This window comes from Saccopteryx bilineata, chromosome 1, assembly GCF_036850765.1.
Source record: "Saccopteryx bilineata isolate mSacBil1 chromosome 1, mSacBil1_pri_phased_curated, whole genome shotgun sequence".
NCBI lineage: Eukaryota > Metazoa > Chordata > Mammalia > Chiroptera > Emballonuridae > Saccopteryx > Saccopteryx bilineata.
Genome location: NC_089490.1, coordinates 146,296,904 through 146,323,673, shown reverse-complemented (window position 1 = coordinate 146,323,673; position 26,770 = coordinate 146,296,904). Strand labels below are relative to the sequence as shown.

The 26,770-nt window shown below is 39.6% G+C and overlaps 1 protein-coding gene and 1 pseudogene across 1 annotated transcript in view; both read right to left on the bottom strand.

The window, feature by feature from the left end:
• Positions 1-26,770, bottom strand: part of LOC136333282 (adhesion G protein-coupled receptor E2-like) — a 196,070-nt gene that overhangs the window by 118,544 nt on the left and 50,756 nt on the right. The gene's annotated exons all lie outside the window — the stretch shown is intronic.
• LOC136321017 (olfactory receptor 7E178-like) lies at positions 663-26,769 on the bottom strand (annotated as a pseudogene).

Below are 26,770 nucleotides of genomic sequence, written 5' to 3'. Positions count from 1 at the left end.
GCTCCCACTCTGAGCTCAGATGGCTACAAGAACTCCAGTACCTGTTTATGAGCAGTAAAGGATCCAACACACTAGTCATCACTGAAAAAACATGTAGTCATATCAGTGGTTCTCAATCTTGGTTTTACATGAAAATAAACTTAGATCACTTTTCAATATTTATGCTAAGAGTACTCTCAGCCCAATTAAAAATTAATCTGTGCTGTGAAACACTCATCAATATTTTTAAAGCTCCCCAGGGGACTCTGATAAGAAGCCAGAGCTGAGAACCAGTTACATGCATCCTTATACATAAGATGCATAAAGAGATCTGAAAAACATGAAAGTTCTGTGAACAATAGCTATGAATTTTAGAAAGTATTGAGGATTATAATTATTTTTTTAAAAAACAAACAAAAAAAGCTAGTGCATTTTTCTAGAATGCCAGCAACAAATGAGAAATAAAGAATGCTCTATAATATGATTCAATCATGCCAAATTAATTACTTGAGCCCATTAAATATATACCAAATGAAGCAATATTTCAACATGAGACACTGAGTGTTGAAATGCTCAGAACTACAATAATTATAAAGCCAAACGGTAGAATTTTGAGATCCAGGAATTTGGTTTAATGTCTTTTTCAACCCACAAATCAAAAAAAGATGGGACAGGTATTGTGATTAGCCTGATCTTCTGAAAAGCCCCTGAATGGCCCTCTTCATGTCCCTGTTCCTCAAACTACAGATGAAGGGGTTCAGCATAGAAATGACCAGGGTGTATATCACCGAGGTCACTGCTCCCTTCCTGGGAGAAACTGAGACTAGAACTGAGGTACACACCAAAGCATGTTCCATAAAATAAACAAACAACCTACAGGTGAGAGTCACAGGTGGAGAAGGCTTTATACTTCCCACCTGATGAGGGGATTCACAGAATGAAGCATACAATTTTATAGTAAAAGGATCCCTGAGAGTGGACCACCTAAGATTGCACCAATGAACTAGACCAATGTATTATTTTATTTTTTATTTATTTTTTATTTTTTACAGGAACAGTGAGAGAGTCAGAGAGAGGGGTAGATAGGGACAGACAGACAGGAATGGAGAGAAATGAGAAGCATCAGTCATCAGTTTTTTGTTGTGACACCTTAGTTATTCATTTATTGCTTTTGCATATGTGCCTTGTGACTGTAGCCTTCAGCAGACAGAGTAACGCCTTGCTCAAGCCAGCAACCTTGGGTCCAAGGTGGTGAACTTTTTTTTTTTCCCCCCTCAAGCCAGATGAGCCTGCACTCAGGCTGATGACCTCGGGGTCTCAAACCTGGGTCCTCCGCATCCCAGTCTGACGCTCTATCTACTGCACCACTGCCTGATCAGGCTTATTGTTGGGGATTTTTTTTTATTGTTGGGGATTTTTAAGCAGACAAGGTTGAGTAGCTGAGAAGGGTCATGGAAGAAATGCAATATTTCCACATCCATGAAGAAGGTAAGATGTGAAACCATGAAGTAGTGCAGTTGGGAATCCAAAAGGCTGATGAAAAATGACACCAAAACCATCAGGCCACAGCGGCATATGTAAGTGATGATCAGGTGATGCAGAGAGTTACAGGTGGCCACAATTCTTTCAAAGGCTATCATGGTCAACAGTAGTTTGTTTATGCTTCCAAAAAAAAAATAGACATCTCAGTCAGGCAGCCCCCATAATAAATGACTCTTCTGTAAGTCTGGATGTCCACTCTCATCTTCAGAATTGTCGTAGAGATGAAACAGAGGTCAGCCAGGGACAGGTTGGAAAGGAAGAAGAATATGGGGGTGTGGAGGTGGGAGTCTAATGAGCAGGATGATGAGTAGGTTCTCCAACATGATGACCAAATACAAGGACAGGAAGAGCCGACTGAGCAAAGGCTGAAGTTTCAGATCATCTGAGAGACCTATGAGAAAGAATTCTGAGACACGTGTTAGATTCTTTATTTCTATGGGGCTGAGACACCTGCTGAAAAAGAATAGGGGCTTAGAATAGATGAAACAGCTGAACAGGCAGTTATCCCTGAGCCTGTATTTTGGATTATGGAACACATACTCCAGGACTTCAGCAGTATTTCTCAGTGGTGACAAACTCAAGTTCAGAGAACTTTTTTCTTACTGATTTTTTGACTATTTACCTTTTTCTATATATATTTACTATAGAGACACTAAGTTAATGAAGTTAATAAAGTCATGAACACAGTAAATATTACTTTTCTCCCTTGAAAAAATGTATGGATTAATAAATATTTTTCTTGCCTCACCAGGTGGTGATGCAGTGGATAGAGCTTCTGACTGGGATGTGGAGGACCCAGGTTCAAGATCCCGAGGTCACCAGCGTGCACATGGGCTCATCTGGCTTGAGCAAAAAGATCAACAGCTTGGACCCAAGGTTGCTGGCTTGAGCAAGGGGTTACTTGGTCTGCTGAAGACCCGTGGTCAAGGAACATATGAGAAAGCAACTAATGAACAACGAAGGTGTCACAAGAAAGAATTGATGATTGATGGTACTCATCTCTTTCTCTGTTCCTGTCTGTCTGTCCCTCTTAGTTCCAGAATCAAATTCTTCAATATCATGCTTGTATTTGAGAAATATATCCATTTTATTTGGGTGTATTTATATAAAAATAATATAATAATTTGTTAATAATAAATATAATAATGATGTGTTTAAAAAAAGAGCAATATTTCTGTAATGAAATGGTATAATAGAGTAACTATATTTATTTTTATATCTGAGAACATGCTGCAAACCCGTGCATCTAGTAATTTCAGATCCTGAGTGGGAACAGTGCAGAATTAAGAAAATATGGAGACAGGAAGGCCCTATAATTAATGCTGACAAGAACAAAGCATGCCCCAAAACCACATCTTGCTTTACTTATAGGGAAAAATGGGCTGTTCGCAAATCAATGAGATCTTTGATCATGTTTCCAAGGCAACCCAAGAATTTTACCAAGTGCAGAAAACCCCTACCATACATATCATCTTAACTTTACACCAAACAAGGGATAGAAGAAACTTGCCTCCAGTCTTTCCAGGGACCATGGAAGGTAGTGTAAACAATCCAGCACAATAGCTTAACAGCCTTTTGCAACCTAATCAGGCAAGTGAGGTGAAGGGCTGGACAGAGAGTCAGCTTATAGCCAATACTTTCCCCACACTTCTGTCCCCAAAAAATCTAAAATCCAAAACCTTATTGGTTTTTTGGTCCCCAATAGGCACATATTTCTCTGGAATACCATAGTGTGCACCTGCAAATCTTCTACGGCACACCAGTGCGCCCTGTCACACACTTGGAGAACCACTGTCTTAGCCACAGCCTAGAAACTCTTATACCAGAATTTCTACATGTGAGTCTCATGGTGATCTATTATGCAGCCAGACCTGAGAGTAATTGTGTTAGAATATTTCCAGGCACTTAGTGAAAGTCTCATTAATAATATCTATTATTGAGACCTGAAGATGGCAGCGGAGTAGGCAGATGCACAGACTCCCAGCTCACACCACCAAACTGGATTATAAACTAATTTATGAACAATCAGCATGAAAAACCAAATCTGGACTACAAGAACAGCTTTCAAAAATCAAGGAGCAAAGAAGAAGCCACAACAAACTGGGTAGAGAGCACCTGAATCTCCCCTGCTTACAGGAACGGGGAGGGGTAGTGAGGCTGGGCTCTCAATTCCAAGGAAAAGAGCAGTAAATACTGCTCACAGTCACTTACCTGGTGACCAGGGAACAAGGTGTGTTGAAAGGGCCCGCTTGTCTTCCAAAAAGAGGAGAAAGAGAGAGACGGAGGGTGAGGGGGAGAGGAATATAGGTGATGACATAAAAAGCTGACTCATTCAGTGCTGGAGGTTGCCATAACTGGGGGAGGGGCTGATCCTTCCACAAAGAAAAACACAAAAGTACTTCCAGGTCACAGAGATACAGACATCTCTCCAGCTCCAATCAGTGCAGCAAGACACAGCTGAAAACAAGAAGTGGGGAGGAGAGACAGTAACTCAGGTTTTCATGAAGATCTGAGATACACCTTCCCCTACTGAATCTGAGAAAGCAACCTGCCCCCAGAGAGATTAACTGGCAGAAGAGGACTTCAGAGCCTCAGGTCACACCCACCCCATTCCTGGATATAGTTTCAAATAAGCCCCCTACTGAGATCAGCAAACAAGACAATCACCTGTTAAGAAAACAAACAAATCAAGACTTCAAAGTGGCCCAAATCCTAAAGTGGATTATAAATAATAGCTGATGCCAACCCAAGAAGACTTAGAAAAACACTAGTAAAAACTAAAGGCAGACAACATCGAGCCTAGACTCAACCAGCTCTACAAAGAAAACACCCAGGGTAGGCACAATGAGAAGACAAAGAAATGCAATCCAAATGAAACCACAAGAGAGACCTTCAGGAGATGAACTGAGTGATATGAAAATAATCAAACTTCAGGATGCGGAGTTTAAAATAATGATTGTAAGGATGCTTAGGGATCTTAGAACAACAATGGATGGTCATCACGAACACCTAAATAAAGAAATAGCAAGTATAAAAAAGGATATTGAAATATTAAAAAAGAATCAGTTGGAGATGACAAATACAATATCAGAAATGAAGACCACAATGGAAGAAATTAAAAACAGGATGGATACAGCTGAGAATCGAATCAGCGAGTTGGAGGACAACTGGAATGAAGGCATGAAAGCAGAGAAGAAGAAAGAAAAGAGACTCAAACAGTCTGAGGAAACTCTTAGAGAGCTCTGCGACAACATAAAGAGAAATAACATCCACATCATAGGGGTTCCTGAAGAAGAAGGGAAAGAACAAGGGGTAGAGGCTTTGTTCAATCATATCATAGCTGAAAACTTCCCTAAATTAATGCAGGAGAAACTCTCACAAATTCAAGAAAAACAGAGAACTCCACTAAAAAGAAACCCAAAGAAACCTACACCAAGATACATCATAATTAAAATACCAAAGCTAAGTGATAAAGAGAAAATATTAAAAGCTGTGAGAGAAAAAAAGTTATCACCTACAAAGGAGCCCCCATAAGGATGACATCAGACTTCTCAACAGAAACACTTGAAGCCAGAAGGGAATGGCAAGAAATATTCAAAGTAATGCAGAACAAGAACCTACAACCAAGACTACTTTATCCAGTAAGGCTATCATTTAAAATTGAAGGAAAAATAAAAAGTTTCCCAGACAAAAAAAAAAAAAAAACCACTCAAGGAATTCAATACAACCAAACCAATGCTACAGGAAATGTTAAGGGGCATGGTGTAAACAGATCAAAGTGGGAAAAGAATATAGCAAAAGAGGAATACAGCTTTAAAGAATAAAATGGCAATAAACAACTACATGTCAATAATAACCATAAATGTAAATGGATTAAATGATCTAATCAAAAGACATAAGGTAGCTGCATGGATAAGAAAACAGGACCCGTACATATGCTGTCTACAAGAGACACACCTTAAAACAAAAGATGCACATAGGTTAAAGGTAAAAGGATGGAAAAAAAACATTTCATGCAAATAGAAATGAAAAAAAAACAACTGGGGTATCAATACTTATATCAGACAAAGTGGACTTTAAAACAAAGAATTTAGTAAGAGATAAAGAAGGCCACTACATAATGATAAAGGGAGCAATCCAACAGGAAGATATAACTATTATAAATATCTATGCACCTAATATAGGAACACCTAAAATATATAAAGCAGACTTTGATGGATATAAAGAGCAAGATCAACAGCAACACTATAATAGTAGGGGATTTTATTTTATTTTTTGTATTTTTCTGAAGCTAGAAATGGGGAGAGACAGTCAGACAGACTCCCACCTGCGCGAGACCGGGATCCACCCGGCACGTCCACCAGGGGCGACGCTCTGCCCACCGGGGGGCGATGCTCTTCCCCTCTGGGGCGTCGCTCTGCCGCTACTGGAGCCACTCCAGCCCCAGGGGCAGAGGCCAAGGAGCCATCCCCAGAGCTCAGACCATCTTTGCTCCAATGGAGCCTTGGCTGCGGGAGGGGAAGAGAGAGATGGAGAGGAAGGAGGGGGGGTGGAGAAGCAAATGGGCGCTTCTCCTATGTGCCCTGGCTGGGAATCAAACCCGGGTCCCCCGCACGCCAGGCCAATGCTCTACCACTGAGCCAACCTGCCAGGGCAATAGTAGGGGATTTTAATACCCCACTAACATCACTAGATAGATCCTCAAGAAAGAAAATTAACAAAGAAACAGCAGACTTAAAGGACACACTAGATCAACTCGATTTAATAGATATCTACAGAACCTTTCACCCTAAAGCAGCAGAATATACATTCTTTTCAAGTGCTCATGGTACATTCTCTAGGATAGACCACATGTTAGGGCACAAAAGTGGTCTCAACAAATTTAAGAAGATTGAAATCATATCAAACACTTTCTCTGATCACAATGGCATGAAACTAGAAATCAAACACAACAGAAAAGCTCAAAAGTTCTCAAACACATGGAAACTAAATAGCAGGTTGTTAAATAACAAATGGATTAAGAATGAGATCAAAGAAGAAATAAAAAAATTCCTAGAAACGAATGATAACGAGCATACAACAACTCAAAATTTATGGGACAGCAAAAGCAGTACTGAGAGGGAAGTTCATAGTACTACAGGCACACTTTAAGAAGCTAGAAAAAGCTCAAATAAACAACTTAACCCTGCATCTATAAGAATTAGAAAAAGAACAGCAAGTAAAGCCTAAATATAGTAGAAGGAAGGAAATAATAAAGATCAGAGCAGAAATAAATGACATAGAGACTAAAGAAACAATACAGAGGATCAATGAAACTAGGAGCTGGTTTTTTGAAAAGGTAAACAAGATTGATGAACCTTTAACTAGACTCACCAAGAAAAAGAGAGAGAGGACTCAAATAAATAAAATTAGAAATGAGAGGGGAGAAATAACAACTGATACAACAGAAATACAAAGGATTGTAAGAAAATACTATGTAGAACTGTATGCCAAAAAACTAGACAACCTAGATGAAATGGAAAAATTCCTTGAAACATATAATCTTCCAAAAATCAGTCTGGAAGAATCAGAAAACCTAAACAGACCAATTACACCAAATGAGATCAAAACACTTATCAAAAAACTCCCAAGAAAGAAAAGTCCTGGTCCAAATGGCTTCAGAAGTGAATTCTACCAACTATTCAAAGAAGAACTAAGTCCTATCTTTCTCAAGCTATTTTAAAAAATTCAAGAGGAAGGAAGACTTCCAAGCTCCTTTTATGAGGTGAACAAAATTCTGATTCCAAAACCAGGCAAAGACAACACAAAGAAAGAAAATTATAGGCAAATATCCCTGATAAATATAGATGCTAAAATCCTCAACAAAATATTAGCAATCTGGATCCAACAATATGTAGAAAAAATCATACACCATGATCAAGTGGGACTTATTCTGGGAAGGCAAGGCTGGTACAATATTCACTAATCTATCAATGTTATTCATCACATAAATGAAAGAAAGGAGAATAACCACATGATAATTTCAATAGATGCAGAAAAGTCATTTGATAAAATCCAGCACCCATTCATGATGAAAACTCTCAGCAAAGTGGGAATACAGGGAACATACCTCAACATGATAAAAGCCATCTATGAGAAACCCACAGCCAACATCATACTCAATGAGCAAAAATGAAAAGCAATCTCCTTAAGATCAGGAACAAGGCAGGGGTGCCCCCTTTCACCACTCTTATTCAACATAGTTCTGGAAGTCCTAGCCACAGGAATCAGACAAGAAGAAGAAATAAAAGGCATGCAAGTTGGAAAAGAAGAAGTAAAACTATCATTATTTGCAGATGATATGATATTGTATATAGAAAATCCTAAAGACTCAGTCAAAAAACTACTGGACCTGATAAATGAATTCAGCAAGGTGGCAGGATATAAAATTAATACTCAGAAATCAGAGGCATTTTTATACACCAACAATGAACAATCAGAAAGAGAAATTAAGGAAACAATCCCCTTCACTATTACACCAAAAGAATAAAGTACCTAGGAGTACATTTAACCAGGGAGACTAAAGACTGGTACTCGGAAAATTATAAAACATTGATAAAAGAAATCAAGGAAGATACAAACAAGTGGAAGCATATACCATGCTCACGGTTAGGAAGAATAAACATCATTAAAATGTCTATATTACCCAAAGTAATTTATAAATTCAATGCAATACCAATTAAAATACCAGTGACATACTTTAAAGATATACATCACACATTCCAAAAATTTATATGGAACCAAAAGAGAACACGAATAGCCTCAGCAATCTTAAAAAAGAAGAATAAAGTTGGAGGTATCACAGTTCCTGATATCAAGCTATACTACAAGGCCATTGTACTCAAAACAGCCTGGTACTGGCATAAGAACAGGCATATAGATCAATGGAAGAGATCAGAGAACCCAGAAATAAACCCACAACTCTATGGACAACTGATATTTGACAAAGGAGGTAAGGTAATATAATGGTGTAAAGACAGCCTCTTCAACAAATGTGTTGGGAAAATTGGACAGCAACCTGCAAAAAAATGAAACTCGACCACCAACGTACACCATTCACAAAAAAAAAACTCAAAATGGATAAAAGACTTAAATGTAAGGTGCGAAACCATAAGCATCTTAGAAGAAAACATAGGCAGTAAGCTCTCCGACATCTCTCGCTGCAATATATTTGCTGATTTATCTCCATGGGCAAGTGAAATAAAAGACAGGCTAAACAAATGGGACTTTATCAAACTAAAAATCTTTTGCACGGCCAAAGACAATAAGAGCAGAATAAGGCCCTGGCTGGTTTGCTCAGTGGTAGAACGTTGGCCTGGCGTGCAGAAGTCCTGGGTTCGAATCCCGGCCAGGGCACACAGGAGAAGCACCCATCTGCTCCACCCCTCCCCCTCTCCTTCCTCTCTGTCTCTCTCTTCCTCTCCCGCAGCGAGGTTCCATTGGAGCAAAGATGGCCCGGGCGCTGGGGATGGCTCCTTGGCCTCTGCCCTAGGCGCTAGAGTGGCTCTGGTCACAACATTGTGACACCCCGGAGGGGCAGAGCGTTGCTCCCTGGTGGGCGTGCAGGGTGGATCCCAGTCGAGCGCATGCGGGAGTCTGTCTGACTGTCTCTCCCCGTTTCCAGCTTCAGAAAAATACAAAAAAAAAAAAAAAAAAAAAGAACAGAATAAAAAGACAAACTACACAATGGGAGAACATATTTGATAGTATGTCTGATAAGGAGTTAATAACTAAAATTTATAAAGAACTTGTAAATCTCAACACTAGAAAGACAAACAATCCAATCAAAAAATGGGCAAAAGAAATGAATAGACACTTCTCCAAAGAGTATATACAGATGGCCAATAGGCATATGAAAAAATGCTGAACATCATTAATCATTAGAGAAATGCAAATTAAAATCACAATGAGATGTCACCTCACACCTGTTAGAATGGCGCTCATCAACAAAACAACACAGAATAAGTGCTGGCAAGAATGTGGAGAAAAGGAAACCCTCCTGCATTGCTGGTGGGAATGCAGACTGGTGCAGCCTCTGTGGAAAACAGTATGGAGATTCCTCAAAAAATTGAAAATCGAACTGCCTTTTGACCCAGCCATCCCACTTTTAGGAATATCCCCCAAGGACACCATAAAACGGTTCTAGAAGGAGAAATGCACCCCCATGTTTATAGCAGCATTGTTCACAATAGCAAAGATCTGGAAACAGCCCAAGTGTCCGTGAGAGGACAGGTGAATTAAAAAGCCTTGGTACATATATACTATGGAATACTACTGAGCCATAAGAAATGATGACATTGGATCATTTACAATAACATGGATGGACCTTGATAACATTATACAGAGTGAAATAAGTAAATCAGAAAAAAACTAAGAACTATATGAACCAATGCATAGATGGGACATAAAAATGAGACTCAGAGACATGGACAAGAATGTGATGGTAACAGAAAGTAGGGTGGAGGGGTGGGGAAGGGGCGAGGAAGGAGAGGGAGTGAGTGGGGGGGAGGGTAGGGGCACAAAGAAAACCAGATAGAAGGTGACGGAGGATGATTTGACTTTGAGTGAGGGGTATTCAGCATAATCAAAGGTCAAAATAATCTGAAGATGTTTTCTCGGAACATATGTACCCTGATTTATTAATGTCACTGCATTAAAATTAATAAAAATAAGATAAAATAATAATATCTATTATTATCATTTACATCCACTCACCATATTTAAAGTGTGACCTTTCAGTAATATTTTTGCCGAACTTATATTTTTATAAAGATTTGCAATATTTCCAATGAAATTTCAGTTTTGTTGCTTTTTCTGTCCCAAATGTAAATCACTATCAGGGAATTTGGTGGGGATATTTTTCTGCTTATAGTTTTATGGTGTTAGGATTGATTTGTACTCATAAGCAACCTCCATAAAAATTTAACTGTAATACTACACATGTTCTTTTGAAATGGTCTTATTAAAATTTTATATTTTTATTCCTTCTATAAAGTATATGCATCTTTTTTAAACTTTTAAGCTTCTGCATAATATTTCCAGCGTGATAGAACTGATTTTATTTTTTAATTCATTATATTGACAATTTTATGCAAACTCTTTTATGGTTTCATATCACACAAGTGAAAATGTCAGTAAGAGATATGTGAGGTATAATTGTTTACATTGTAAAAATCAGTGCACATTAAATTTTACTATTACTTACTTCAATTTTTCTCCAAAAATCAGATACAATCAATTCTCTGCTCTTATTGCTGAGATGTAGAACCAGGATTTCCCTGAAGTCTGTCTAGTAATAGTCATGTCATGATAGCTCACTAATTTCTCAATTTGTAGAGAAAATATTGCTTGTCCATGTCAGATTTCCAAACTGAGATGGAAAAGAGTACTATTTATAGAAAATCCTATAAACTAAAATATGTATTTCAGAAAGGCATGTAAATCACTTGTTCTGTTCCTTATTCATAGTGACCTCACTGAGTCCCAATAAGAGGAACCAATGATTCTGCCTGTTTCCTGATCTTGAACAAAGCAGGAATGAAAAAAAAAATTGTTCGGCTCTAGCTGAGGAACAGAGTCCTGGGTCAGGACTCAGGGGATGAACATTTGAGTCCTAGATCTTTCACACACCAAACTTAGAGTGTGTATAAACATCACAGCCTCTTTATGATGACATTTTTACCCCAAAATGGGGAGAAAATATGCACCCAAAGTTTGGCAATTAACATGCAGTTACCATATTTTAATCAGAATTAAATTGTTATTGCAGTAACCACTTATTGATAAATTTAACCTCCAGAAATATTTAATGACTTTTATATAATTACATGGCAGAGAGAGCAAAACATTCCGTGTCCCAGGAAACTTGAATGTGGAATGACATGACATCCTGAATGTGAAATCTTAAGTGTCTCAGTCCATGAAGTCAGACTAATCCTGCCCTTCTTCATCTTTTAAGGTTTTCATTGTTTAAAATTAACACAATTTTTTGAAAGTGAATGATGCATGTCTTATAAAAAGAAAGAGGTTCAGAGAAAGTTCATGTCATAGATGCACATAATTCCCTTTGCATCTTTTCTGTACTTCTGTGAAATATTGCTGAAAGGGATGAAAGGCAGGAAGAAATCAGCCCAAGGTGGAAGCCTATTGCCTATTCTGTGTTTGTGTGAACAAAGGGTCTATTAAATGTTAAAAAGAGATTGTTTTTGTTTTTGTTGCCTACTTAGGCTCTGAGGAATCAGAAATTAAAGAGATTCAGCTCTGGCCAAGTAGCTCAGTTGAGTGGGACATTCTCCTGATACATGAAGATTGTAGATTTTCTCCCAGTTTCAGAATGTACAAGAAGCAACCAGTGAATGCACAACTAAGTCTTTGATTTCTTTTCTTCTTTTTCTCTTTGCATTTTTTCTAAGGTAGAAGCAGGGAGGCAGTCAGACAGACTCCCGCATGCGACCGACTGGGATCCACCTGACATGTCCTCCAGGAGGCAATGCTCTGCCCATCTGGGCATCAGGTTGTTTCTGTCGGAGTCATTCTAGAGTCTGAGGTGGAGGCATGCAGTTGTCCTCAGCACCCAGGCCAACTTTGCTCCAGTGGAGCCTTGGCTGCTAGAGGGGAAGAGAGAGACAGAAAGAAGAAGAGGGGTATGGGTGGAGAAGCAGATTGGTGCTTCTCCTGTGTGCCCTGGCCAAGAATCAAACCCTGGACTTTCACATGCCAGGCCAATGTTCTATCACTGAACCACCTGGCCAGGGCTATTTTATTTTTTTATTAAGTGACTGGTGAAGAGGCAGAGAGACAAACTCTTTTTTTTTTTTTTTTTTTGTATTTTTCTGAAGCTGGAAACGGGGAGAGACAGTCAGACAGACTCCCACATGCGCCTGACCGGGATCCACCCTGCATGCCCACCAGGGGCGACGCTCTGCCCACCAGGGGGGGGGGCTGCTGTGCCCCCCCGGGGCATCGCTCTGCCGCGACCAGAGCCACTCCAGTGCCTGGGGCAGAGGCCAAGGAGCCATCCCCAGCACCCAGGCCATCTTTGCTCCAATGGAGCCTTGGCTGCAGGAGGGGAAGAGAGAGACAGAGAGGAAGGAGGGAGGGGGTGGAGAAGCAAATGGGCGCTTCTCCTATGTGCCCTGGCCGGGAATCGAACCCGGGTCCCCCGCATGCCAGGCCGACGCTCTACCGCTGAGCCAACAGGCCAGGGCCCAGAGAGACAAACTCTTGCATGAGCTCTGACTGAAATCTAATCTGCAAGCCCTCTATGGAGCAATGCTCTGCTCATCTAGGGCCATTGCTCCATTGCTTAGCAATCAAGCTGTTTTATCACCTGGAGCAAGGCCATGGTGCCTGTTGGGCAGATAAAATATATGATGCTCACTTTGTTAAAGATGGTGCTGCCCACATGGAGGCCGTTGCCCAGGTGATATTAATGTGTGTTGGGGACAGGCTGTGGGCAGGCAGGATCGTTGTAGCCTGGGGCTTGGTTTTGGGATTAAGCCTTTCCAACCCTTTTTGATGTGGGGTGGTACAATACCATCACGTCTCTGATAAGTGACTTTGTATTAGGGATTTCCCTATTTTGTATATTGGATTAGAGGTTTGGATTTCTACACTATAAAATGAGGGCAGAACGGGAGCTTGCTCTCTTGGTTCCTGAGATTAGCATGAGAAAGCAGAGAGCAGAGAAAGGCCACGTGGAGAAGGCCAGGAGAAGCAGCCAAGATGGCGGAGAGTTGAGTGAGAAGCCAGTTTGTGCAGAGTTTGTGCAGGGAGAAGGAAGGAGATGGGGAACAGAGGTGAATAAGTCTGGTGAGCTAGAAACCTTTGATTCTAGGAAATTTGGATAAATCAGTAGCTTTGTGAGCACTGAATGTGAGTGGGTTTTGGAGCCCAGTGTGTGTTTTTACTAGCCTGCTGGGTGCAAGCTAGGATTAAAGCTAATGGCCCACCAGTTCTTGGCTCCGTTGTTTCTTTACCGACTATCCGAATCCAATGCGAACCTTCATGGGCCAGGCTGCTGTGATGGTGGCCCTGGCTACTGGCTTTACAGTGCCATTCTCAGCACCCAGAGCTCAAGTTGCTCAAGTGAGCCATGGTTGCAGGAGGGGGAGAGAGAGAGAGAAAGAAAAAAGAAGTGGTGAAGAAGCAAATGGTCACTTCACTAGTGTGCCTTGACTTGAAATTGAACCCAGGACTTCTACACACCATGCTGATGCTCTACCACTGAACCATTGTTGGGCAGATAAAATGTATTATGCTCACTTTGTTAAAGATGACACTGCCCACGTGGAGGCTGTTATCCAGGTGATATTAATGTGTGTTGTGGGCAGGCCGAATCCGTGTAGCCTGGGGCTTGGTTTTGGGATTAAGCCTTTCCCACCCTTTTTACTGTGGGGCAGTACAATCCAATCATGACTCAAGAGAAGTGACTTTGATTAGAGACTTCCCTATTTTGTATATTGGATTAAAGGTTGTGAAGCTATAAAATGGGGGCAGAACGAGAGCTTGCCCTCTTGGTTCCTGGGATGATTAGCATGAGAGAGCAGAGGGAGCAGAGCAGAGAGCAGAAAGAGGCCATGTGGCCAGGAGAAGCAGCCAAGATGGTGGAGTGCTGAGTGAGATGCCAGTTTATGCAGAGTTTGTATCTGGGATAAGGAAGGAGATGGGGAACTGAGGAGAATAAGGCTGGTGAGCTAGAAACCTTTGATTCTAGGAAACTCGGATAAGTCAGTAGCTTTGTGAGCACTGAATGTGAGTAGGTTTTGGAGCCCAGTGAGTATTTTTACTTGCCCGCCGGGTGCAAGCTAGAATTAAAGATGACAGCCCATCAGTTTTTGGCTCCGTTGTTTCTTTACCGACTGTCCAAATCCAATGTGAACCTGCATGGGCCAGGAAGCTGCTGTAGTGGTGGTCCTGGCCATGACTGCTGGCTTTACAACCATCCAGCCATGGCTTGCACAACTAAGTCAAACTACAAATTGATGTTGTTTTCTCTCTCTCTCTCTCTTTTTTTCTCTCTCTCTCTCCCTTCGTGTTTCTCCTTAAAATCATTAAAAACAAATTTAAAAATAAATTGAGATTCAGTAATTTTGTGTTTATATATTCAGTATCTACTTATATAAGGACAGAATAGAATGTCCTATCAGAGATCCAGAGAAATACCTTCAAATCACACAATATTTTATTCAAAGTGCATAATGATAGACTGTTAATATCAATAATAATATCTAAAATTTATTTTGAACTTTCTATGTACACTCATTATATATGGAATTTTCATTATATTTAATCTTTGGAAAAATGCAGTTGTGGCAACAGGAATCAACTAACATCAAAATGTTGAGGTTTATAGACACCAGAACTTGCTCATTATTGCAAAAGATTATATAGCAGACAAAATTAAACTAAATTGTAAGACTCTGCTGCTTATATGTTAAAGTTCTTTACTGTTTCCCAACACCTCAGAAAGTTTAACACAGAAGTTCAGAGGTCTTAACTAAAAGTGCAGCTGAGATACATATTTTAACTGATTTTTGGTTTGTAAGAATAAAAACCAACACCTGTAATATGTCTCTTTTAGACTGAGAAGGGCTAAGATTCAGAAATGAAGGAGTAAAAAGATAGTTCAAGAAAAATCTAGGAGTGGAAACAAGCAAAAGATCTGCCCTAAATTATAAACCGCTGATTTGTCTATGGTTCGCACTATGAACTCAGCTAGCCTTCCTACAGTCAGTGCAGCAGGGGGGGCATCCATCACTCTCCACTGAGTCTCCTAGTAACCCCCAGAGGGAGGAGGACAGTGAACAGGGTGTCTGCCTGGAGTGACCTGGCAAGTAAAATAACAAACTGGGTTTTCAGGAAGGAGTACTGGCCATGTGTCCTATGTGTGGAGTCTGGATGCCTGGATTCCAACTTGAATTCACTCTCACTTTACCACAAACCCTAGTTCAAGTTATATTTGAATGCTGTGCTCCTGTATTCATATGGAAAATGAAGAAATGTGCATTCCTCTTTCTTGGGGAGCAATTATGCAGATGAAATGAAACTGATAGATATGTAAATTCCAAACTGCCCTCTTGATGCTCCGCTTATCTGTCAGACCTCACCCTTACTGGACTATTGCCCCAGAGACAAAAGAATTCCAAAAAGCTCAGAAGCCGCCCCAAGGAGGGGCTCTGGACATACCAGGACTTTTGATTCAACACCCACATGCTCCAAGCCCCCAAGGAGGAGCATTCCGGACATACCAGAACTTTTGTCTCAGTATCCCCTCAGGCTCTCCCAAACACTATATAACTCACCCCTAGTCTGTAACTGGCACTTTTCTCCTCTGGAGAAGTATCCGCCAGGGTTCCTTTCTTCCTTTCAATAAAGCCTGTTACTCTGGTCTTTTGGACTCCCATGGGTTCCAACAGAAACAAGGTGTAGAACACTTAGCTGAGGGCCTGGTACATAGTAGGTCCTCATTGACTGTTCATTACATCTGGATTACTGTCTTCATTTTCTACTTCCTCTTTCTCCTCTTCATCATCATCAACACCTCTTAATTTTGGACCATTTTAGGAGACCATTTGAAGAGGCCTATTTCCTATCATCATGGGGGTAATTTCTATGGGAGCTAGAACCACTGTGAGAGAAAAGCAGAACTCTGAATTGCCGTGGACCTGCGCAGCTCCTAATAATGGTGCAGAATTAAGGAAACACACTTGTCAAAAAATGATGGGACCGGGACTCTTCAAAATGCAGATGGCAGTATCCGAGTGCCCCATAGCCCCAGTTTACTTTATTATATAGCCATATGCAAATCAAGGAAGTCCTTGATACAAAGTTACACATCCAAGGCTAAAACAGGAACTTCCCAAGGCATAAACAGGATGCATTAGTGAAATTTACCAACATCTGAAACAAACAAAGAGTCAGAGGAAGGGCATGTAAATTGCTTCCAGCAACTCAAGGAAGCAAGTGAAGTGGGTGCAAATACTCAGCATCATAACCAATATGGAGATGGAGGGGAGAGAACTTAGCCTTTTGCTAAGCCTGGAATCTACAATGGCTTTTTGCCATTTACAGTCCACAACACTGAATGAAAGTGATTGGACTCCCACCAGAACCAGGAACATAAACTTCATAGTGCTTAAAATAGAAACCACATCTGGTGCCCTGTCACTTGTCTATCCTAAATGTCCTGCTTGTCCTGACAATAAAAAAACAAACAAACAAAAAAAAAAACAATGCTCCCAGTCCTTCCTCCCTCAGTGTCTCCCATGGCATTCACTGTGGTGGGCTGCAACTCTGCTGGTCCATGACCAAGGAGGGCCAGTCAGCTGCCCCTCTTCTGCCTGCTGAGCATTGACTGCTGAGGCTCTGTCCGTGGTATAGGCAGATAGACAGATTCAGGCCAGACCTCCCAAATGAGATGATTTTTGAGAGATAAGGCACAGGTGTGAAGCCAGCTGGACAGGGACCAGCACCCTAAAACCCTAGAGACACATTGATCATTTATGGTTGTCTGGCCTTGAGTACTCAATGCACAGAGCTCACAATTAGCCAGATTAATCCATTAACTCTATTCCCTGAAGACTTCACAACCTTATCCATAGGAGGAAAAAGTCAGTGTCCTTTAACCAGATCAATTATATCTGAGTTCCACCCCTTCTCAGGTGAAGGTCACTTGGCTGCCTTGAGTCACGTACCAAAACAAAGGCTCTTCATATAAAGATTAATTATTTCCAGTTAAAAATTTACTTAAAATTTGAATTTTCTGAAATAATATTGATGATGAAATATGCACTATCAGAAATTTGGCATCTTTGATTCAAACATTTCTCATGATAAAACATGAAAATATTTTCATATGTGAACATGCTTATATCTGCAAAGAGACCTTCATGCTTTTTTTATCTTGGTTTTCTGGGGGGGATTTTTTGTTTGTTTGTTTGGTTTTGGTTTTTTTTTTTACAGAGACAGGGATTCAGAGGGCTGGACATATAGACTGACATAAAGAAAGAGAGTGATGAGAAGCACCAATTCTTTGTTGCGGCACCTTAGTTGTTCAGTGATTGCTTTCTTATATGTGCCTTGGTAAGGGGGCTACATTAGAGTGAGTGACCCCTTACTCAAGCCAGCAACTTTGGGCTCAAGCCAGTGACCATGGGTTCATGTCTATAATCCCATGCTCAAGCCAGCAACCCCACACTCAAGCTGTTGAGTCTGCACTCAAGCCAGAAGAACCTGCACTCAAGCCTACAACCTCAGGGTTTTGACCCTGGGTCTTCTGGATCCCAGTCTGACACTCTATCCACTGCAACACCGCCTACTCAGGCCTTTATGCTTTTCCTTTCTTTTTTTTCTCTGTGACAGAGATAGAGACAGACAGAAGGACAGATAGGGACAGACAGGATGGGTAAGAGATCAGAAGCATCAATTCTTCATTGCAATACCTTAGTTGTTCACTGATTGCTTTATCAGATGTGCCTTGATCAGGGGGATACCACAGACCAAGTGACCCCTTTCTCAGCCAGATGTGCCTGTTCTCAAGCTGGTGACCCCAGGGTTTCAAACTTGTGTCCTCTGCATCGCAGTCCAACACTCTATCCACTGTACCACCAACTGGTCAGGCTGTGCTTTTCTTAATATGAGTTATTCTCATTTCTTATGGAGTGCATTTCTTGCTAATTTTTTGTTATTAATTTAAGTGACATCATTAGTTTTATTTACTCCTAATTGATTCATATTGGCATATTAGAAACTATAATTGTATATCTCCATTATCTAGCACTCCTGTTTAGGTGTTTTAGTTGTTTTTCTTGAGTAGAATTTTATTATCTGAATATTCTCTTTTGTGGTAGTGTGTGTATGTGTGTGTGTGTGTGTGTCTGTCTGTCTGTCCTAATGCATAGGCTACATCTTCTAGAAAAATAATAGTGATAAAATCAACTTCTATATTTGTTCACTATGATGAAAATGACTCCAAGGTCCCAGCATTAAACCTCATACTAGTTCTACTTAGTGTACACATTTTTTTTCTTGTTCTGCTTAAATTTTAATCTAGAATGAGCTATAATTTACCAAATGCCTGTTTAACAAAACTAGAATATAGTCTATTCTTTCCCTTTACCCTCTTATTGTGATAGCCAGAACTTCTGCTTATTGATGCTTCACTGTGTGCCAAACACTATCCTAAGCACTTTAAATACATTTAGTTTCTACTCACAGTAATTCATAAAGGAAAGAATTTTATTAATAATACCAAGAAAGGGTAAGCAAATCTTCCTGTAAAGCATCCAGTAGTAAATATTTCAGGTTTGGTAGGCCATCTGGTCTCTGTTATAACTACATCATAGCACAAAAGCAGCCACCGACAACAGGCAACACGTACGTCAATGAGCAAGGCCATGTTTCAATAAAATTTTATTTATAAAAACTGGTGGCAGCCCTGGCTGGTTGGCTCAGTGGTAGAGCATTGGCCTGGCATGCAGGAGTCCTGGGTTCGATTCCTGGCCAGGGCACACAGGAGAAGCGCCCATCTGCTTCTCCACCCCTCTCCCTCTCCTTCCTCTCTGTCTCTCTCTTCCCTTCTTGCAGCCGAGGCTCCATTGGAGCAAAGTTGGCCCAGGCGCTGAGGATGGCTCCATGACCTCTGCCTCACGTGCTAGAATGGCTCTGATTGCGGCAAAGCGATGCCCCAGAAGGGCAGAGCATCGCCCCCTGGTGGGTGTGCCGGGTGGATCCCGGTCGGGCGCATGCGGGAGTCTGTCTGACTGCCTCCCCATTTCCAACTTAAGAAGAATACAAAAACAAAACAAAACAAAACAAAAAAACTGGTGGCAAGTTAGATTTGGCCCAAAGATTGTAATTTGTTAGAAGGCAGGTGAAATGCTCAACATCACAGCTTGACCCAGATCATAAGGATAGCAGTATCAAATTAATTTTTAATTCTGAAATCTTGTATTTAATAGAAATATATGAAAGTTATAGAAATGGGTACCACATGTGATGTAAACTTGACATATGATTGATAGATTTTATCACATTATGTCTAATCATAATGACCTTGGATGGAATTAACCAATTAAAATACAGGATACCTATTTAAAATAGAATTTCTATTTAAAATAGAATTTCAGTTGAACACTTGAAACCTGTATAGTTTGGGAAACGATATCAACCCATTGAATTAAAATAAATAAACAAAATAAATAAATAATAGAATTTGAAGTTGACAATGAAAATTTGTTTGGTACAACTGAGTCCCAAATGCAGTGTTTGTCTGCAATTCCAATTTGAGCATGATTTTTTACTGCCCAATTTAGCAGCTTTACTTTGAAGGTAAATAAAATAATCCCAATTTTGTGTTAGAAATTTGGGTCTCAGAGAAGAGATATTTGCACACCCGTGTTTATTGTAGCATTATTCACCAAGGCCATAGAGTGGATACAACCTGAGTTCCCACTGACAGATGAATGGATAAATATAATGTGGTGTCTACATGAATAGAACATCAGTGGGTCATAAAATAGGAGATGCTTTTATATCCTACTATTCACTACATGGATGAACCTTGAGAACATAATGCTAAGTGAGATAAACAGGTCACAGAGGGACAAATACTGCATGGTTTTACTGGTGCAAGGATTCCCAAGTAGATAAACTCATAGAAACAGAAAGTAGGATGATGGTTATCAGCGCTGAGAGGTGGTGCTGTTGGTGTGTAATTTCAGTCATGAAGGCTGGGGATGTGGGGGGTCTTGGGATTTGTTGCACCAAAATGTGCACATGATTGACATTATCTCATACACGTGGACCCTGGGGAAGGGTGAAAGTAATGTGAATTTTCTGTCAGAATAAAAAATAAATAAAACCAGATAAAATAAGAGCAAAAAGAGAGGCTTACTGCAGGAAGATGGTCATGAGGAAATCAGAAGTAATCTGCTTATAAAATTAAAATTTCAAAGTAATTTTTTTAATGTTTATGTTTTTATATAAAGAAAAATACATAATGAAGAGAGGATTCGTGAGTATGTGACAAATGGAAATGTTTTTAAGTGGTAACTATTCCAAATTACTCTTCAGAAGTTGTACTTTGAGTTGAATATTGAGGTTCAAGAATGTCAGTATTCAATACTATATTCTTGAACAATGACATGTGGTTATAAGGGTTGTAGGAAAATGGCCTGAGAATAGAACGTTGAACAATGACATGTGGTTATAAGGGTTGTAGGAAAATGGCCTGAGGATAGAACGTTGCCTTAAAGAGATATCATTTGTGCAGACTTAGTAACGTCGGGTCCCTGACATGACTATCTGCACAAAAAGCTTCTGTCCTGTTTGCCATTTCCTATCTCTCCCGAGTAAGTGCTTAGTTACAAGCAAGCATGCCCTGGTGTGCCAGAGGATGATTACCTCATGTACTGAAACTTTATAATAAGCACATAAAGCAAACAAACAAATACAATGAAGACTTGCATATCAGGGTTCTCAGTCCTTGAGGCTGAGAGACCCCTGGTCCCATCTTTGCTGCATCTTGTGTCTGTAATTTCTTTCAAGTTTTGTGGCACCTTCTACTCAGGGCTGTCCTTGGCAGAGTCAGTCTCTGCAAAGGGTGAATTCTTTTTTACTTTTTAATGAGACAGAGACAGGAAGGATGAGACATGAGAAGCATCGACTTGTAGTTGCAGCACTTTAGTTGTTCACTGTCTGTTTCTCATACATACCTTGATGGGGGGGGAGGGCACTCCAGCCCAGCCAGTGACTCCTCTCAAGACAGCTATCTGGTCTCAAGCCAGCATCCATGAGACCATGTCAATAATCCCATGCTCAAGCTAGGACCCCATACTCAAGCTGAAGACCTCACGGTTTCAAACCTGGGTCCTGAGCTTCCCAGGACAATGCTCTACCCACTAAACAACCACTGGTCGGGCACAAGTATAAATTCTAAAACCAGGTAGACTTAGCTTCTTACAAGCTATGTGACCTGGGGTAAGCTAATTCTCTGCTTTTTTCTTCATCTGTAAAATGTGGTTCAGACAGCACCTTTTTAAGAATTCTTTTGTTAAGAGTAAATTCATTATAGTTATCAAGTACTCTAAATGGTGCCTGACCCAGAATAATCACTTAATAAACAATAGATATTTTGGCCAAACTTTCCATTTATAAAATAACAATGGGTCTCTCAAACTTTGTTGACTGAATTATTTCCTTCCTTTTTAACACTCCTTCCATAACACTGGGAGCCCATATGATGTGAATGATAGAAAAGATATCTGGTGCTTGTCTAACGAATGCCATTAACTATGAAAAACTTCCAGCTACTATTATATAATACTTAAAGGAGTATTATAGAACACTTTCCCCTAAGATCAGAAGCAAGGCAATGATGTCCATTTTCATCTTTTCCATTCAGTGCTGCAAAGCAATGAGGCAAGAAAAATGAAAGATAAAGTTTGGAATTTCTTTCATTGTATACACTGTATACACAAAATCCAAGACTGTATACACACAATCCAAAATAAGCCATAGATATCTGAATAAGTAATTGAATTTATAAAGACAACTGGAGAAAAAAATCAATATACAAAAAATTGGCAATACTATGCATTAGCCTGAAAAAAAAACAAACTTTGGCAGTGAACACACAAAAAAATATACAGATGAAATAGAATTTTACAAATAAAACCTGTTATTTTATTAACCAATGTTACAATAAATTCAATAAAAAATAAAAAAATAAAAAAATTTACAAAGCAAAACAGTATACGTTTAGCAATAAATTAAAGGTATTCAATACCTATACAGTTGAACCTTCAAAACACTGTTAAAAGAAATTAGATGACCTAAGAAAATGGACAATTATATTGTGTTCAACAACTGGAAGACTTACTATTATAAAGATGTCAATTTCATTCAGGTTATTTTATAAAAATCAATGCCATTCTAAGCATAGTCCCAGCTTTATTTTTGAAACTGATAAGGGGATTCTATAAGTAATACAGAAAGAAATGGTGAATAGAGAAGGCACAGATAGACTCTACTCTGGTTTGTGGAACAGTGTGTCAGTACTAAGCAAATCAGTGTCTTACATTCCTGTGGATAACAGTGGGCAAGTAAGCCAATCAGATTCAATTGCAATAATCATATTGGAATTGTCCCAAAAGACCATCACTCTATTCTCCCTGAGAATACAATTAGGAGAGAAAGTAGTGTGGATCTCCTGGGACCATGAAGAGAGACAGCCTGCCAGGAATAGCTAATACAAGATGAACAGCCAAAACATTGAGAGAGAATTCATCCAGATAATACATTTTCAGTCTGAGGATCCAGCCATGCCTGAAGCCAGTTACACCCAAAGACTTTCCAGTAATCAAACCAATAAATTCCTGTTATAACTAACAAATATGAAAATAGTGACAGACAAGCCAGAGACTGGGAAAAGTTTTCTGCAATATACAAATATATGAAACACACATTACATAAATATATATATATACAGTGTGTCCATAAAGTCATGGTGTACTTTTGACCGGTCACAGGAAAGCAACAAAAGGTGATAGAAATGTGAAATCTGCACCAAATAAAAGGAAAACTCTCCCAGTTTCACACCTATTCAGTGCAGTTCGATGTGGGCTTATGCACAGATTTTTTAAGGCTCCTTAGGTAGCTATCCCGTATAGCCTCTATAGACTCGTCACTGTCTGATGGCCTACCAGAACGGGGTTTCTCCACCAAACTGCCGGTTTCCTTCAACAGCTTATCCCACTGAGTAATGTTATTCCTATGTGATGGCACTTCATTATAAACAAGCTGATATTCACATTGCACTTTGGACACGGATTCGAACTTAGCGAGCCACAGAACACACTGAACTTTCCTCTGTACCATCCACATCTCGACTGCCATGGGCGTGGGCTGCTCCACGGTATACACGGTGTTATGTCATCATCTGTGCATGCGCACAAGCTGCCACATCATCCTACAGAAACTAGGAGGGTTTTCCTTTAATTTGGTGCAGATTTCATATTTCTATCTTCTTTTGTTGCTTTCCTGTGACCAGTCAAAAGTGCATCATGATTTCATGGACACACTGAATAATATACAGCATATGGAAGTATAGAGATGCTCATACATAAAATAAAGAACAAGTAATAGAAGGAAATTCTTCAAATTGTAATAACAATAGGTAAAATGCTTTAAAAGGTACCCTCTTAAAAGATACCCAAACTGCCAACAAGCACATAAAAAAGTATTTTTTATGTATTAACCCTGGTCGGGTACTCAGTTGATTAATGTCATCCTGACATGCCATGATTGTGTGTTCAATCTCTGGCCAGGGCACATGCAAGCATCAATCAATGAATACATAAATAAGTGGGACAGTAAGTCTATGCTTCTCTTTTACTTTCTCTCCTCTCTATTCCTTTCTCTCTAAAATCAGTAAATAAATTTTAAAACATTTTTTAAAGTATTCAACGTCATTACACATCACATAAATACAAATTAAAACCAAAACAATGTATTGCCACATTTTCGGAATGGCAAAAATCAGAGTGTGGGGGCAAAGTATCAGGACCAACTATAAAGTTCATGCATTGCATCTAGGACCGTAGGTGCAATCAGCCTTTCTGAAATAGTGAAACACCTACCGAAACTACACCTGAAGCCTACCCTGATCCACTAACCATATTCCCACATACAGATCATTTACCCAGAGAAATAAGTGTGTGTCTGCTAAAAGGACAACAGAAAGGCAGACAGATATTAAGTAAACAAACCAAATACATAACTGTACATATTATATTTTAATGTTTATATAAAGATCAAAACTCTGGCCAGGTAGCTCAGTTGGTTAGAGCATTATCCTGATACACCAATGTTGTGAGTTTCATCCCCAGTCAGGGCACATACAAGACTCAACCAAAAAATGCATAAATAAGTGGAACAAGTCAATTTCTCTCTATAATCAATAAATAAAAATTAAAAGTAAGTCAGGATGAAATTGAAGCCAATAAATTATAATTAAAGTAAAAATTGTGCTTTCCTCTGTGGAGCAATTACTGAGAAGGCAGATAAGTGAACTTTCTGGAGTGATGGAAGTGTTCAGTTATCAGGGTGTAAACATTATGTGCAATTCCATCAAGCTGTACACTTAGGACTAGCATACTTCTGTACAGTAGTGTCCATATTCCTTAATAAAACAATAGAAAACAATGACAGGAAGTGCTATAGGTATACAGTGTGGCTCCATGTAACGACTGGGATACATTCTGAGAAAGGCATCATTAGATAATTTTGTCACTGTGCAAACTTATTAGAATTCACAAACAACAGGAATGTCTCAGCTCATTATACTGTATGCAACACAGGACTGTACTTTTTGAGATGAGGGAAAATATAATAGAAGGAAAAAGTGCGGCTAAACATACCGAAAGCACAAACCAATAAAGCATCATCTTAAGCAAAAAAGAAAAAATGGTACACTTAAGCAAAAAAGAAAAAATGGTACAATCTTTGAAGATGTCAAATATCTTTCTCCACTAAAATGGGATAACACCCTATTGCTTGTCTCATTTATATCCAATTTTCCTCACTGTCCACAGCTCTTTTTGAGAACAGTGAATTTACATAGATGTTATCTTTCCACTTGAGTAATATCATGGAACTGGACTGTGGAGATGACAACAGTCCAGCTCCAAACTGGGGCGAAGTCAATATAATGTTGATGTGTCAGGGGGAGTGTAACATCTGCAGGATGACAATGCTAAAACTTGTCAAAGTCTAAGAGGCTGTGTATGGTCATAATGGAGAAACTTACAGGGAAGTTTATGGAACCGATGCTTCTAAGGTAACTAACGTCAAGGACTTAATGTTCTTGAGCCAGTACTGAATGGTGAGGCCAATGATCAGGGAAATGAGCTGGAACTAGTCCACCAGGAACCTGTGAATCTGTCTCCCAGTGTCATGGCCTTACTAAACTCAAATAAGGGATTCTACCCTCTGCCTTCCAACTCACATAGAAACCCTCTATTTTACACAACTCCAACCAGGAACTGTGTAAGAAATTGGTTCTGGAAAATGGAGTCCCAGCCATGCCCAAATCAACACACAGAAGTAAACTGACTTTATTCTGGCTTTCTTTTACTCTTAAAACACTAGGTGTTCCAATATCAGCCAGGAGCAAGGACAAAGAATGAAATACAAAAACATCAAATGAGACACTTCTTGAAGACCTATAAACTTAACAATTTCTGCTGAAATTACTTATTAGACAGGTAAAGCTTTGAATAATAAAAACTGATAACTTCAAAAAGAATGAAAAGGGTGAAGAATATTCAGTTTGCAATTTCCAGTACTGGCCATACTAGGTCAAAATGCAATGACCAATTACAAAAGCAAAATACAAAAGAAATGATACTCAAGTGTCCATACCAGGCTCACTGCACACTTAGCAATCAGAAACTAACAAAAATAAAAGAACCACTCCCACCTGGATATAAAGAAATTCTCTGCCTCAGTGATGGAAATAACCTTTACATCTAAACCCAAATAAAAGCATCTCAGAATAAAATAGTGGAAAAGTATTAAAAGGAAATTTACCACCTTAACCATTGAGTAAACTTTCCAATTTAAGGTGAAACACTGATATTTGCTTCTGGAGGAAATTTTCTTATATGCTTATTTCTTAGCAATTGTTTTGTGTGACAGAGACAGTGACGGACAGGAAGGGAAAGAGATGAGAAGCATCAATTCTTCATTGTGGCATCTTAGTTTCTCATTGCTTTCTCATATGTGCCTAGTCTGAGAGGCTATAGCAGAATGAGTAACCCCTTGCTCAAGCCAACGAACTAGGGCTCAAGCTGGTGAACCTTCCTCAAACCATATGAACCTGTGTTCAAGACAGCAACTCAGGGTATGGAACCTGGGTCCTCTGCATCCCAGTTCAACGCTGTATCTACAGTGCCATAACCTGGTCAAGCTCTTAGGAATTTTGTCTTGTAATTAGCAATAGTTTTGAAGATGTTACCACATGGTTTAGTACAAGGGATTTCTCTCAATTGGGAGTTCTCAGGAGTCTTCAAAAAATGAGGGAGAATTAACTACTTTGTTAAAGTCATAGGATGTCTCCACTGTGTGAGATCTCACATGTTGCCTAAGATTTGAAAAGCTTTGCAGATATTCCCATAGTCCTCACCTTTGTATGGACTTAGGGTCCATT